Consider the following 16,648-nt stretch of genomic DNA (forward strand, 5'->3'; position numbering starts at 1 on the left):
AGGGCAAATAGGCACACACCTCACCATGACGGGCAAGACACCACAAGGCATTCATCGGCGCTGAGAGCTCTGTCCTCAGAAATAACGGAGAGTGAGAACAGACACTGGGCTTGAAGGTTAGAAAGGGCCTGAACAGGTGGAAAGGATATTCAGGGAGCAGCATCCGTAGGAGCCAAGTGCAGGAACCATGGAGGGAAAGACCAAGTGTTCTGGTTACGTTTAGAGGCTGTGTATTTGGGAGGAAGGTGCAGGGGAGAAGAGGGGGGCAAGGAGGCTACAAAGGTGAGAGCTTGAAAGAGTTGGGACCCCTGAAAAGAAAAGATAACTATGTGATGTAATAGAGGTGCTAATTGTCCCTACGATGGCAATTATCTTACTGTATAAATGTGCCAGTGTAACATGTTATATACATTCCACAATGGAATATGCCAAATATATTTTGGTAAAAAAAAAAAAGAGTTTGGAGACCCATCTAAGCAGATTGGACTTCTTTCTGTCCTGAAGGCAACAGGAAATGAATCGGTTCTGAGAAGATAGTAAAATGATCCAAAGCGTGTGTTAGAAATATTACTCTGATAAAAACGTGAGGGGTAGATGGGAGGGAGAGAGCCAGACTAGGGATCTGTAATTAAGCGTAGACCTCACAGAGCTCACAACCCTCCCGAACACATTGGCAGGAGTCTGTGCAAGTGTTCAGTTTTCCGAGAGATGGGACAGAGCTTTCACATGGTTTTCAGTGGAGCCCGTGACGCTTGACCCCCTCCAACACTGTGAACGCTAGAAGCAGGACAGTCATCTAGAGAGCTCCTCTACTAATCATTTTAATGAGGATCAAAAATGTAACCGTGGCAATGGGAATGGAAAGGGGTAAACAGACACGAACATTTGTAAGACACTATCTAAAATAATCTAGATAAATATGAACAGAAATGAAACAAGATCAAGAGATACTAAAAGTTTTAATTCTGTAAATGAAGTACAATGTATACAAATATTGAATCACTGTGTTGTATGCCTGAAACTGATATAATATTGCAAATCAACTATACCTCGATTTTTAAAAAAGGGTACAGAAAAAAATAAATAAAAGGTTTAATTCTGGGCCACCTCCATCTGCTATTCCTTTCTTTCCCCTATGAAACGGAGGAAGCAACTTATGTTTCCAAGATACCGTAAAGAGTCACTCAATTGAAAAGTTCCAAGATAAACACATGGCACGTATATCACCACTGTCCCCTTTCCATGTCGTCACAGATATTACTAATCAAACGCAATCTTTCCTTACTGCTGAGTCCAAACCCAATCTCCAAACCCCTCTGAAATAGCTCTTCAGGCAGCCACTAGAGTGACTGCTTTCTAGAGTGACTGTTTTTATTTATTGTATTGACCGTTCTTTGGTTTCATAAGGATGAAGTACCAATGAATGGATCACTTAGCATAAGGTATTATATACTCGTATGATCTGTATACACATACTTATATGCGTATTTCCCACACATGGGAAACTTACATACAGTTGGGCCACCTGCTAGATCTTACCCAAGTTTATGAGTCCACTTAATGTTAACTCAAAGCAATTAAATACAGATTTGAATGAAGCTGAATTAGGGGGAAAATTTTTGCATACATGAAAATTTATTCTATTATCGAATGATCATAGTAAATGTTTAAAATCAGCACATGTCATCATAATCAGCTACTAGTGACTTCATTGTTTGGTAAAGTCTTAACTCCAATCACCGGCAAGTAGGTATATCGTGTTACCATGAGCCATCCTTTTCTCAGAGTATTAATATGTTGACCCTTGGGTTGGTATTTGAATGCCACCATGACAGTTGTCTAACCTTGGGTGTTTTCCATCTGACATTGGAAAAGAGGTGTCATTATCAGAGTTGCCTTCTATATAGGACCATAATAAAGACGGATTCAGATAAGCCAAGTTTTTTCTACTTGTAGTTTGGATCAACAAGAAGGTAACTGTTGTCTATATTAACATGAAGATGTTTCCTGCTCCCCTCAACCCCAAACCCCAAAGTTTGATCTGTTCAATTGCAAAGAAACAACTTTTGGAAAATTGTGTATATACAAAAATATTCCCAGAAAAAGAGAAGAAAAAAAAAATCTCTAATGTAAAAAATTCCCAGCAGTCATTATTTGACCATGACCCATAATGAGAAGTTTGTTTTAATCTATAACACATGTCCATATATTTAGATGTGTGTATGTATAGCTAACTAAAATATAAGTCCCATAAGATAGTACTCTTGCTTATGTGATGTACTTGGATATTTTCTATTCCATTCAACACTATCCTATTCTGTTCTTTTTTATATACTATTTCATTAAAGAAAAGTTAGTAATAACCTGCGAAATTGATTTCATTACCCACGAATAGGACCCAGCCCACAGTTTGAAAAGCACAACCGTAGCGAAATAAAGTGCTCTGACTTTATTCACCAATGTAAACATATCCACAAAACATCAATCCTGGGCAACTTAGCAGAGAAAAAAATCTCTTGGCTCTCTGTCTAGCATCCTGGCTGAAACTAAGTTCTGCTGAGCCAATTTTTGTACTTCGTGGTTGACAATGACTGAAAACTGAAAGGCAGAGATCAAACCCTCACTCTCCTTCTCATCACATCTCTTCCGCTGGGTCATTTATACCGTGCAAGTATCACGTTATTCAATTTTGCTGTCATTTACTGTTCTTTTTCCAACAGCAATGGAAACGCAGGATCGGTTTACTGTCTCCTGCCTTTGGTAGAATTAGATGATTCTCTCTCCTGGCCCCTTTGAACAAAGATGCCATTCATCCCTCTGGAGAACCACCTCCGGGGGATCTGCAAACAAAGCCCGGCAGGGAAACCACTACTCACGAAGGAGCAGCAATTGGAATTGGAGCAACACAGATAACTGTAAAAACAAACAGTAAAAGGCTAGATAGCTCCAAATTCAGTGGTACCTACCGAAAGAAAGCTATTTCTTAAAGAATTAAAAAACTATTTCCTCTTTCTAAAAGAAAAAAAAAATGAACAGGTACTATAGAATCATCATAGCAGAGAATCTCTGGAGGCTCTCTTGCCCGTCCTCGGGTGCTAGTATATTCTTTCTTACCTGTGACTTCTTTGACATTCATCTGCTTTCTGTGTGCCCTTCCCCACACCCCTACTCATCCAACTAGTAAACCATTAGTGAGTGTATCAAAGCCTGAGCTTTCCCACGTTCTTTATTCAGCATTTCTTCTTCCCAGAATTTATCTTAAATAAATGATTATGGATATATATATATATATACAAAGCCTCAGTGACAAAGATGTTCACGTAGTGTTATCTATAACGGCAAAGGTCTCAAAGGATATACAATTAATTGCTAAAAGTGGTCATCTTTGGGTGGCTGGGTTATTGTGATTTAAAGTTTATTCTGTATACTTACCTATATTTTCCAAATTTTCCAAAATAAAAATAAGACAAAGGAATTGAAAAGGACACGTGTGTGCTTGTACTTGTTACTGAAACACTGGTGAATCTCCAGGTAGATTTTCACCAGGTCCAAGGATGCACATGTGTGATCATGCCCTGAGACACTATAATATCTCTTCATGCTGAAAATATATATATATATATATATATACCAGCAATTTCATCCTCAAACTCAACAGAAATGTGTACACATGTTCACCAAAAGACCTGTCCAAAAATGTCCATAGCTGCACTTCTCATCATAGCCAAAGCTGAAAACAAACTATTCACCAACGGATATATGCCCACAATGAAATATATAAATCACAACGGATGGAATGTCTTATAAACATAATATTGAGCAAAGTAAGTGAGACACAGGAGTACATTCTACACGAGCCCTTTACCTAAAGTTCAAAACAAAGCAAAATTAATCTGTAGCTTTAGAACTCAGGAAAGTTCAGTCTTTTGGGAAGGAGGAGAGTTTCTCCTTCCTGTCAATTGTTCCATTTCATGATCTAAATGGTGGTTACATGGGTGTTTACATTCTGTGAAAATGTATCAAGCTGTATGCTAATGACTTGTATACTTAGTTGCAACACATGAATGGTCCCTGGAACCACCTTAGTAAGTAACCATCATTTTTACGACAACGGATGTATGCATTTTACTGTATGTTTTAATGGAATGTATCTACATTTTGCTTCAAAAAATAACTTTGTTTACAAAACTTTAAGAAATATCACCCGTTTCCTACTTAGCATTCTTAAGAACATTGACACGCATGGTAAGGAGCGTGATAGGACCTAAAGTACACAACAGGGTAAATTTCAGACATCTTGTAGAGTGTAGAGTGATGCTGTTATTTATATGGGGGGGGGAGGAAGGGGGGAGGCTGAAAGAAATAGCCTTAAATTACCAGGGTTTTCTGTAAAGAGGTTATTTAGTAGGTTATTCATTTTTTCTCTTTGTGAAGGATAGCAAAAAAAATTTTTTTTTCTTCTGCATAGTTGTAGGAAATGAGCAGCAAAAATGGTATAACGTTTCCCTATTCCCACTGGCTTCTAGAAAACTCAGCCCTAAATTTGTGCATACCCACAGGTCAGTGGTTTTCAAATTTTCTTTTTACTACGGCTACAGTAAGAAATACACTTTGTATCATGACCCAGTATAGAGTTATATTTTTGTAAATAATATCCTTACTTTGTGCAATGACCTCTGATATTTTCTACTGTATTCTATTCTAGCCCTTCACATCCCGTTCCATTAAAAATGGTGGTCACTCACTTAAATGATTTCATGGACCATTAACGTGTTGCAACTAAGTTTGAAAAATGTGTTCCAGAGTTCCTGGCAAATATTAGACACTCAGTAAAAAGTTATTAAATGTACAACGGTACAAATTTGTATATTAACCCAATCTCCAGCTCATTATTAGTGTCTATCCCTGTTTTCCTTTGCTTCTTGGTTTTTCTTATCCTTTATAACTTATGTTTACTTATTATGGTATTTGTATCTTTGTAAGCTGTCATCATCTTTTCCAAAACAAGCCCGCATAAAACGTTTTCAAAGTCACACAGTAAATCAGTCAGGGCAGAGCCACAAGAGGAAGGGTCCTCCCAAGTTGCCAGGTCCTGCTTCTCTGGGAACAGGAACTTCACTACCTGTAAGAGAAACACTTGTGGTCCCACCACTGCAAAAATGCCTGCGGCGAGAGCAGATGGTGACGGTGACCATGTGACGGGAGCTCACCTCTGACCTTTTCGGGAACAATATACACTCTTGCTTTCCATGAAGTTCTCTTGCATTTCCGACAGCTGGGAGAGAGACAGCCAGCTCATTCCAAGAAACACAAAGACACTTTTGAAAGAGGAACAAAGGGTTCTACAGTTGACAATGAAGAATGGTGTGAGCATCTCTGTGCATCTCTGTGATAAAGGAGTTCATGTTCTTGAGTTTCCTTTATCTTTATTTTCAGGGTGTAAAGTCTTTCTCAGGTCACTGAAGTTGTGTGTCTACAGGAGAACTAGCAAACATGTTGGAAGGAGCTAGTCCAGGCATGTGAGAAGAAACCTTATCTTTCTAACCCAGGAACACATTCCGCCTTAATAAAACTTTTATTTTAAAATATCCTCTCAGGTCCTATCGAACAAAACTTTCCCTACAAAAGGTTCTTGGATCACTTTTGGGCAAGTTGCCATCTTGGCTTATCTTCCACACCCAAAGAAAGAAAAATATGTTTTGGGCCAAGCACCATGGTCCACTTTGGTAATGTTGTTTTTGTGAGGACAGGTTGTGGGTAACGAGGGATGTGAACATGACTGGTCTTTCCTTTAGCAGAAAAGGATCCTGCGGAATTTAACAGGGCTGAAATGGATCAATTCTTTCCTAGGATGTGGAGCCTAGGCTTTGTTTCTGCTTTAGCCCCAAGAGAGCATGGGTACTCCCAAGGAAATAACCAAAAATGCAAACTAAGATTTACATGCACAGATGTCTACAGAAGTATATTCGCCTTAGTAGCATGAAGTCAGAGCAGTCTCTAAGTTCCAAACTGGGGGGAAGACTTTTAAAAAGTAATTGTGCAGGCATTAAAACTAATACTTACAAATCACAGTGTGAGAAATAACCACAACAAAATGTTAAATGCAAAAAGCAGGTTGAAAAACTACACATACAAAATATGAATTTGACCATTTTAAAGCATATATGTATTATATTTGCATAGAAAAAGATTTGGAAGAAACACTCCAAAATGTAGAGGAGCTATAACACTAGCTAGTGAAGTCAAGAGTGAATATTAAATATCTTTTTTTAACTCTTATTTATAATTTGTCTCTTTTTATTTATCTCTTATTTATTATCTTTTTTTCCAAAATTTCCACTGTACGCATGGATTGCTTTTACAGCTAGATGAAAGCTATTGTAAAAAATGTAATGATGCATTTCTTTATAAATTCTAGTTTGTTCATTTGCTGACTCATAAATATCTGGAAACTTTGTCCATTTTCTCTTTAATGACAACTTCAGGAGTTAAATTTCTAACTTAACATGGAGAACAGGACGACTGGATGCCTCAGTGAATCTTATGCAAAGAAATCTTATGCAAAGAAAAAGAAGAGCGAAACATGGGTTCTTATCCTCTGAACATATTTGCATGAAGGAAGACCAACTTAAAAAACCCTCTTTTTCTGATGTATATATTTATCATGTGGGTTGTGTGGACGAATTTAATCCTGTAGCTTATAAATAACATTAAAGGTTTAGATGACCGATCTGAAAGCCCACCCAGTTAATGTAAATGTCACACACATGAATGAGTTCCCTTTGGCATAGTTCCCCAGCCCTACAGCAACTACTGGCATCCAGCTGGCTACAGTGAGCAATAGAGTAATCCCTACAGCTATTTGTAAAGGAATGAAGGCGGTACAAAGAAGTGAGGCTACTGTCTTCAAGCTGCGACCACAGGATAGTCACAATTAGTTTCGCTGGCAATACCAGGTCAGTATGGGATACCGCCAAAGGCTTATTGTTGCACTGGCAGATTCAGGGAGGAAAAAGATAGGTTAATCTGTTTTATCATTTGTTTCTCTGACTTTGTATATCTGACGGATAATTCCATACGGTCAGAAAGAAAACTCTTACGGTAGCTCTAATTTTACTTTTTTAAGGAACCTCCATACTGTTCTCCACAGTGGCTGCACCAGTTTACATTCCCATCTACCATATGATCCAGCAATCCCACTCCTGGGCATATATCCAAAGAAAAACATGGTCTGAAAGGATACATGCACCCCAATGTTCATTGCAGCACTGTTTACCATAACCAAGACATGGAAGCAACCTAAATGTCCATCGACAGAGGAATGGATAAAGAAGATGTGGTACATATATACAATGGAATATTACTCAGCCATAAAAAAGAATGAAATAATACCATTTTCAGCAACATGGATGGACCTAGAGACTGTCATACTGAGTGAAGTATGTCAGACAGAGAAAGACAAATATCATATGATATCGCTTATATGCGGAATCTAAAAAAAATTGATGCAAATGAACTTATTTACAAAACAGAAACAGACTTACAGACTGAGAGAATGAACTTATGGTTACCAGGGGGGAAGGGTGAGGGGGTTTCGGATTGACATGTACTCATCCTATATTTAAAATGGATAACCAAGAAGGACCTACTCTGTGACACAGGGAACTCTGCTCAATATCCTGTAACAACCTAAATGGGAAAGGAATTTGAAAAAAAACAGATACATGTATATGTATAACTGAATCACTCTGCTGTACACCTGAAACTAACAACATTGTTAATCAACTATACTCCAATACAAAATAAAAAGTTAAAAAAAATCTTGTTACTAGCAAGCCACTTAACCAATTAAGAAATTTGTTTTTTTATTCCTTAATTTAACTAAAACAAAATCAAATAAAGCAAGTCCATGAAGCAAATTGTAAATACTAAGACTCTGGCAACAAAGCTACCCCAATCCCTCATTAAACTCTGCTAAAATTTTAAAAACAGTTTCTTAGTAATGTGGATGGGGCACCACCTACGGTTGGTGGCCTTATGCCCATGCCCTCAATTAAAGTTCCTAAAGAGTGTTAAAGGAATTTCAGATGCTATCACAAAATGGATAGAAACTCGTTTACTTTGGAGAAACACGAGGCATAAAGGGTCACTAGGACCCACCCATTGCGTTTTCTGATCTATAATGGGAAGGTAAACTTTTCGACACCTTGGGACCTTTTCCAGTCCTTAGGCTGAGACATTTACTACTGCTTTGGAACAGACACACTGGAGGGGAGAGAAGGGAGCCTGAATGGAAGAGAAGAGGAGAGCATGGCTGTGTTCTGTCTGGGTTTCTGCTCTCAGAGAAGGGGTTTCAGCGTCAACCTGCGAGTAAAAGTGAAGAAAGCCAAACTTCCAGGTTAAATAAAGACCTTGGTTTGGAACCAAGATTACGAATCCCCTGGGGCTGTGAAGACTTCCTGTGCATCCACCTCCCATGGCACCACCCCAGGCAGCTCCCAGCTCTGGATGCTCTGGCTGGTTTTCAGAGATTCTGGATGGAGGAGACCACAGAAGGCTCAAGATCAAAGGGGGAAGGGTTTCTCCATAAGTCCACACTGATATACATAAATCCGTGAATGCATAAATAGGAGAGAAGTAAAAGTTCTCCCGCAGAGTAAAACGCCAACTAATAAATACAGAAGGAACGATGGAGTTAGAAAACCATCAATGGATGTTAAAACTAGTGGGTAAAAATTTAACGAGGAAATGGTATTTGTATAGTCTCAAGATACTTCCTCCCAAATAACATGCTAATTCCAAAGAGGAAAGTAGTAACCTTACGTGGGGTGGGGCGGGGGGGGGGGAAACCTGGCAGACAGCACTTTAACTAAGGGATCAAAACTAACATCACCACTAGTGGAATAAACTGACCTCATGTGTTCTGAGAAGGACACAAGGTCACTATTGTGGTTTTCCTTCCAAAAAGGCATCACCTGAATCTAACATTGAGGAAACATCAGAAATCCAGTTCTACGAAAGAATTGGCCTGTATCCCCCAAACATCAAGAAACACAAAGAAAGGTTGAGGACCTGTTTCAGTGTAAGGAGACATGACAACTAAATGCAACAGGATATTGTGGAGCAAATCCCAACTGGGAAAAAATTGCTACCGAGAACATTATTGGACAACTGATAAAATTTGAATATGGAATGTTGATTAGATAATAGTATTATATCAATGTTGAATTTCCTGGGTTTGATAACTGGGTTATGTAAGACACTATGCTTGTTCTTAGGAAGTACACATTGAAGCATTTAGGAGTGAGGCCAAAAAAGACAGCAAGGTGGGGAACAGAGATTTCATGAGACAAAACCAGCATTTTCTCCACCCTGGAATTCTTCCCCAGCCCTATCAGAGAGTAGGGCCTACTTGGGGGGCGGGGTCATCTGGGAAGAGAGGCTCAGAACATTCCACCGAAGAGAGAAAGGATGTGCAAAATTGTACACACACACCACATGCACCACACACCCTGCATACACATACCACACACACACATACACCACACACACACCACACACCCCGCATACACACACACCACACGTGCACACCGCATACACACACACACCCTGCATACACACACCATACACACACATATACACACCACACATCCTGCATACACACACCTACACACCACATACACACACACACCCTGCATACACACACCATACACACACATACACACACACCACACACACACCCTGCATACACACACATACACACACCACACACACACACCATATGCACCACACACCCCGCATACACACACCATACACACACATACACCACACACACCCCACACACCCCGCATACACACACACCACACCTGCACACTGCATACACACAAACACCCTGCATACACACACCATACACACACATACACACACACCACACCCCGCATACACACACCATACACACACACACTGCATACACACACACCCTGCATACATACACCATACACACACATACACACACACCACACCCCGCATACACACACCATACACACACACACTGCATACACACACACCCTGCATACATACACCACACACATACATACACCACACACACACCACACACCCCGCATACACACACACCACACGTGCACACCGCATACACACACACACCCTGCATACACACACCATACACACACATATACACACCACACATCCTGCATACACACACCTACACGCCGCATACACACACACACCCTGCATACACACACCATACACACACATACACACACACCACACACACACCCTGCATACACACACATACACACACCACACACACACACCACATGCACCACACACCCCGCATACACACACCATACACACACACCACACACACCCCACACACCCCGCATACACACACACCACACCTGCACACCGCATACACACAAACACCCTGCATACACACACCATACACACACATACACACACACCACACCCCGCATACACACACCATACACACACACACTGCATACACACACACCCTGCATACATACACCATACACACACACCACACACACACCCTGCATACACACACATACACACACCGCACACACACACCACATGCACCACACACCCCGCATACACACACCATACACACACATACACCACACACACCCCACACACCCCGCATACACATACACCACACCTGCACACCGCATACACACAAACACCCTGCATACACACACCATACACACACACCACACCCCGCATACACACACCATACACACACACCCTGCATACACACACCACACACACACTGCATACACACACCATACACATACACACACACACACCCTGCATACACAGACTATACACACACATACACACACACCTACACACCACATACGCACACACACCCTGCATACACACACATCATACACATGCATCCCCACACACCCTACACACACCACACGCCCTGCATATACACACACATCGTAGACACAAACACACATATACACACACACACACACACACACACCACATACACATACACAGACCCCAGGGACAGCTTGGGGATTTGGGGGAGTTTCTATAATCTCAGTCATTTTAATGTCTACAGGAGTCTGGTTTATCCTGGAAACTCCTAAACTTTTGCTTTGTGAGTGGTATTGCTGAATCTGGGATGAGGGGAATATTTCTCATAATTTCCTTTCCTTTTATCTGTTTGCTTGTTTGTATTTGACACTTGGCCTGAAGGTGTAGCTCTGGTGACCTCTGTCCCAGGAGTCTGTGATCATGAAGGGCTTCACGAGGTCTGCTTCTCAGCCCGTCACACCGTCTGCCCACTCTAGTTCTCTCCAACCTACGGCAAGGTGAAGATACTCTGCCTCCTGACTCTGCCTCCTAGGTCGGCTCGCTTGGGGTTGGTTTAGACTAGGCTGCAGCTGCTAGCACATTCTGCAACTTGTATGCGGATCCTTCTCTAAACGATGCCTTATGGAAATACAGTCACCTCCAGGTGAAGCAGCCAGAGGAGTGCGATGTGAGAGATGAAAACCAGGACTTGAAACTTCGTCCATTTTGAATTCCAGACACATCACCACAAATCTTATTTTAGTCTAATTTAAATACCAGTTAATCTAGACTCTGTAGGGACCTTGTTAAAATGCAGATTCTGACTCAGTAAGTCTAAGTGGAGCCTGAGATTCTGCATTTCTAACAAGGACGTGCCATCGCTGCCCACTTGCTTCTCAGAGGCCAGGGTCTCTGTAGCCCAGGATGTTAGCACCTTACACCAGAGCAGCGAGGGATGCTTGGGCCCATTTTTAAGATGAGAAAACTGAAGCTCAGCGTCTCCAAATCACTTTGCCAAGGTAACAGGCAAGTAGGTGAGAGGCAGAATTTAAGCTCCAGCCTCTTCCTTTAGATCACCCTGCCGGAGTCTGTTTCCCCATCCTTGCCCAGGTGCCCTAGGCAACCACCTGCACTGGGGGAGGGTGCCTGAGCTGAGAGCCATCTTCAGCCACGTGGACAGCAAATGGGTCCCTGATCTTTTTTTTTTTAAAGAGAGTAAAATAGTTTATCCAGTATTATTTTTGTTTTTGGCTGTGCCATGCGGCTTACAGGATCTTAGTTCCCCAACCAGGGATCGAACCCGGGTCCTCAACAGTGAAAGCACAGAGTATTAAGCACTGACCACCAGGGAATTCCCCTATTCAGTGTTTAAAACAGTCTGTCGGCAAGTTAGAAATACATAATTCTCAGAAAATGAGTATATAATTTAGAGCTAAACATACTGATAATGATCGATTATCTGATTGTGTTATAGTATTATTTTGTGTTTCTTCTTTTTTTTTAATTGTCAGTTTCTTTATTTGATAATTAGTGTTGTACACAGTCTACCTTGCATGGGCACATTTAAATTCAATACAATTTTGGAGAACTAGAGATTTATAGTATCACAGAATGTGCCTCCAAATATCCCTCTCAGTCTTTCTATATCCTAAAGAAACGCCTACTGATTACATTGCGTATCTTTTCTGGGTCATGCGTCCCTTGGGGAACCTAATGTGGGCAATTTTGCAGTTGTTGTTGCTTTGCTTTGTTTCCAGAAGGTGCTCTTGCATACTTGCACGGACTGTCTGTCTACAGACAGTCCTAGGAGGCTTATGGACCCCTTGAAGTCCACCGTGGGCTCCTGTGATAAGAACAGATAGTGTCCAGGCTGCAGGAGGGCACCTAAGATCCCACAGAACTTCAGTCCTCTAGAAATGGTGGCCATGGATCCACCAATGGCCCCTCCAGAGGGACGTAAAAAGGAACGGTCCTTTCTTGCTTGCTTTTCAAGCACCCTGAGCTCTTACTTCTGCTGAGTGAAATAAATTCTTAAAAGAAGGTTTTGAGACTCAGGCAACACTTTGAATCCTTAGGCAATAAATAGCTCTGACCCTACTGCTTTAAGATGATGTTATGCAGGGCTTCCCTGGTGGCGCAGTGGTTAAGAATCCGCCTGCCAATGCAGGGGACACGGGTTCGAGCCCTGGTCCGGGAACATCCCACATGTTGCAGAGCAACTAAGCCCGTGTGCCACAAGTACTGAGCCCGCGTGCCACAATTACTGGAGCCCACGCACCTAGAGCACGTGCTCTGCAACAAGAGAAACCACCGCAATGAGAAGCCCGCGCACCACAACGAAGAGTAGCCCGCGCTCGCCGCAACTAGAGAAGAGCCCACGCACAGCAACGAAGACCCAACGCAGCCAAAAATAAAATAAATAAATTTATTTTAAAAAAAATATATGATGTTATTCATACAAATTCAACCCAATGTGAATTCATGGTCAAAGTCATTAGAAGGGCTGAGTCAGCTATGACGGTGTCAACTGAATATGCAAACAGAAGAAAACAAACCTGAGAGTGCTTGAGGCCTTCCTGATCCTGCACTCAGGTCGGATGCCTCACAGCAAAGACGGGCTCTGATGGCCACAGTCCTAAAGCCTTTCTTGTCGGTAGACAGAGCAGAGGAAGGTAAAGAATAAATTATCCTTTGGCAATATACAGCAGTTCATGTTTTAAAAAATTTCAGCACTAACTACTATTCTCAGTGACCTATGGTCAATAATGTAACCAAAACATAAGGCTCTTACTTGGTTTGGGGAACCTGGCCTGGAGTTTGAAGTAAAGCAAATGGGCTGGTAGCCCCGAATCAATGCTGTAGTCTGTTTTTCTCCCAGTTGCTTTTCTGTTCTCTTTCTTAGTAGAAAATAATATATCAAAAACACCAACATTTCAGGCTCTAAATCTCCGAGCTTAAAAGGATGTTTAGAGATCATTTTGCTCAAATGCCTCCTTTTACAGTTGGGGAAAGGGAAGAACAGAAGGTGAGGTGACTTCCTCAGTCTTAACATCGTTCCAGTGCTGGCACCCCTGTCTCTTTTATTGTGAGAATAGGTATAAAACCTATGTGGAGCTAAAAAAAATACCACGGAAAGGGAGTCTTCCTAGAGCTGCCACCATCGGTAGAGCCTCGCTTATCCTCCCAGAAGTGTTCCTTGCACACACCTGCATAGGTATCTGTGCATCCTTTTTTTTTTTTTTTTTTCATAGAAGAAGGATCATATGATGAATCTCTCCAGCTCACTTTGTTCAGCTCTTGGTTTGAATTCTCCCGTATTGATATATTCAAATGTATTTCCTCCTTCTAAATGGGTTACGTAGCATTCCCTTGGACTTCTTCTATTTATACTTTATTAAGCACTTCTCTAATGACGTACTTTTAGGTTGTTGGCTGTTCTTTTGCACTACAAGCCGTGCTGTGCCGACTGAATATGTTTTAACTGTATGTATCATTTCATACACTTCTTTCTCTCGTTTCTGCCACTTGTTTTTCTGAAAAACATCCTACACTAGCAACCACTTCCCATCATTCTTACCTCCTCGTCTTGCTTTAGTTAACTCTGCAGCATTTATCACCACCTGAAATAGAATGTATTTGCCTGTTCACTTTTTGTCATTTGTATCTGTTACTAGAAGGGCAGCTCCATGGGGTCAGGAACTCAGTTTTATTTGCTGCTGTGTCCTTAGCACAGAGAACGGTGACTGGCTTTTGGCAGGTGCTCAACAAATAAGGAATCAATGAATGAATGCTTTGCACATTTTACTATTGGTTTATGGGTTTTTTCTTACTGACTCATAAGAGTTCTTTATGTAGTAATTAAATAAGTCTTTGTCTTTTGTCCTGCTCATATAATTTCCAGCGTGGTGCTTGTTATTTAACTTTGTTGATGGCACTTTCATTACTATATACTCAAGCATAACATATTTGTCTTTTATAGCTTTTATGTTTTGTGTCTTGCTTCGAAAGGCTTTATGCACTCCAGAGTTATTTTTAAAAACTTGCCTGGTAGTTTCATGGTTTGTTTTCATGTTGGAATCTTTGATTCATTTGGAATTTATTTTGGCAAAAGTAGTGGCTATGTAGTCAGCTTTGTTATTTTTTCCCAAATAGTTAGCCAGTTGATCCAACATGAATTAAAGAACAATTCATCCTTCTCATTGCTCTGAATGTCATCTTTATAATATACCCAATTCCTATCAATATTTACATTATATCTGATCTCTAGTCTGCTCTGCTAATTTGTCTGTCTATTCCTGTGTCGGTACTAATATAGAGATTTTAACATCTGGGTAAGACTGGGCCCCTCTCTTTGTCCATTCTCACGTGCTTATTTTTTCACAAGAATATCAGAAGCCACAGAGCCAGTCAACCCTCCCTCTAAAAAATTATCTCACTATTTTATTGTGACCAGATTATTTTACAGATTAATTTAGAAAGAAACAACAGACAATTCATGGCCCACTCTTTTGTTATTTTAACAGTTTTGGGCCTTTCTTGGGAAATAATAAATGCAACAAATAAAATCTAGAAGTGGAGCTGTATTTGGTGCAGTTGGAAGTAGGGCAATTACTGGAAGCCGGTGAGAAAAGGAAAAACTATTTGTGTTCCCTCTGGTTAGGGTAATTCTTAATTCTTAGAGCAGTTGATGCCATTTCTTGAATGATCATGTGTTGAGAAGGTGGACCTTCTGGAGTATTACAGCGATGGGAAATAAATCAAGGTTTTTAGCAAGTCCTATTTCCTTGGGGTAAGTAAGTCAAGGGCCACTTTGAACCTTAAATTGCTTAAGAATTTCATCCAGTATAAGCCAGCTGCAGGAATTGGAGTCCAAAGACACCGTAGGAAATGACCACGTGTAATGCAAACCTGTCACCGGGAATCTTAAAGGATTCTGCAGAGAGCCCGTTAACTCAGACTTAAAGACCACTTCAGTGCTCCCCCACTGGAGAATAAATCAGATAGAATTCAACTCATGCCAAACACAGGATGCCTGAGGAGGCTGAATGTGCCTGAAGCCTTGGGAGCACTTGGTAAATATTAAGCGGTCTACTTGAGGCTGAGCTTTCAGTGAGTCAAAGTGCTTACTTAGTCCGTGAGCCATTCATTTATACGGTGTTTGGCCAAACCGAAAAGTGAAGTTCAAGGAAGAGAAGACTGAAACATTTTCTCTGGGGAAAAAAAAAAAGTTTTCAAACACCTTTTGAAAATTGTCTGAGAAAAGATATACAAGCAGAAAACATCTTTTGGCAAATAAGTGATGAATTAGATGGATGAGGTGTGTCTTAAGTTTGTAATACAATTTAAAGACAAGAAATAAACTGGTGGCTTGACATTTTAAGCTAACTTCAAATAATGAATTTTAAAATTTCCAGAAAGATCACGTATGTGTATTTTGCTAGTGGAAGAGTCTGAACTTCGATGCTAAGAACAAAGAAATTAGGAAAATGCGGCATAACTCTGCCTTCTAATATACATAAATACCCTTAAACAATTTGAGATCATTTTTCATTCCTTATATAAATCCCTGTCTACTTTGTTACTAGGACAGATAAAGCCAGGGAAGTAACCAGTATCCAGAGTGACTGCATAAATTGCAAACATGAAAATTCCACCTAAGCCTTATTGAAACAAACTAGATACTGGTTTCAGTTATAAAGGCCTTGCACTCTTAACGCAAATGTTTATTTATTTAGGGATACTTGGCAAATCAATATTTGAAAACAATATGGTGGTAGCAAAAATAAACCAGGGAGAGAGAGGG

At 40.7% G+C, this 16,648-nt stretch overlaps 1 protein-coding gene across 12 annotated transcripts in view; it reads right to left on the reverse strand.

Annotated features, from left to right (window-relative positions):
* The window catches only part of THRB (thyroid hormone receptor beta), a 395,093-nt gene that overhangs the window by 232,676 nt on the left and 145,769 nt on the right, over positions 1–16,648 (reverse strand). The window lies entirely within an intron of this gene.

The sequence above is a fragment of the Eubalaena glacialis genome, chromosome 6 (assembly GCF_028564815.1).
Source record: "Eubalaena glacialis isolate mEubGla1 chromosome 6, mEubGla1.1.hap2.+ XY, whole genome shotgun sequence".
NCBI classification, from domain to species: domain Eukaryota; kingdom Metazoa; phylum Chordata; class Mammalia; order Artiodactyla; family Balaenidae; genus Eubalaena; species Eubalaena glacialis.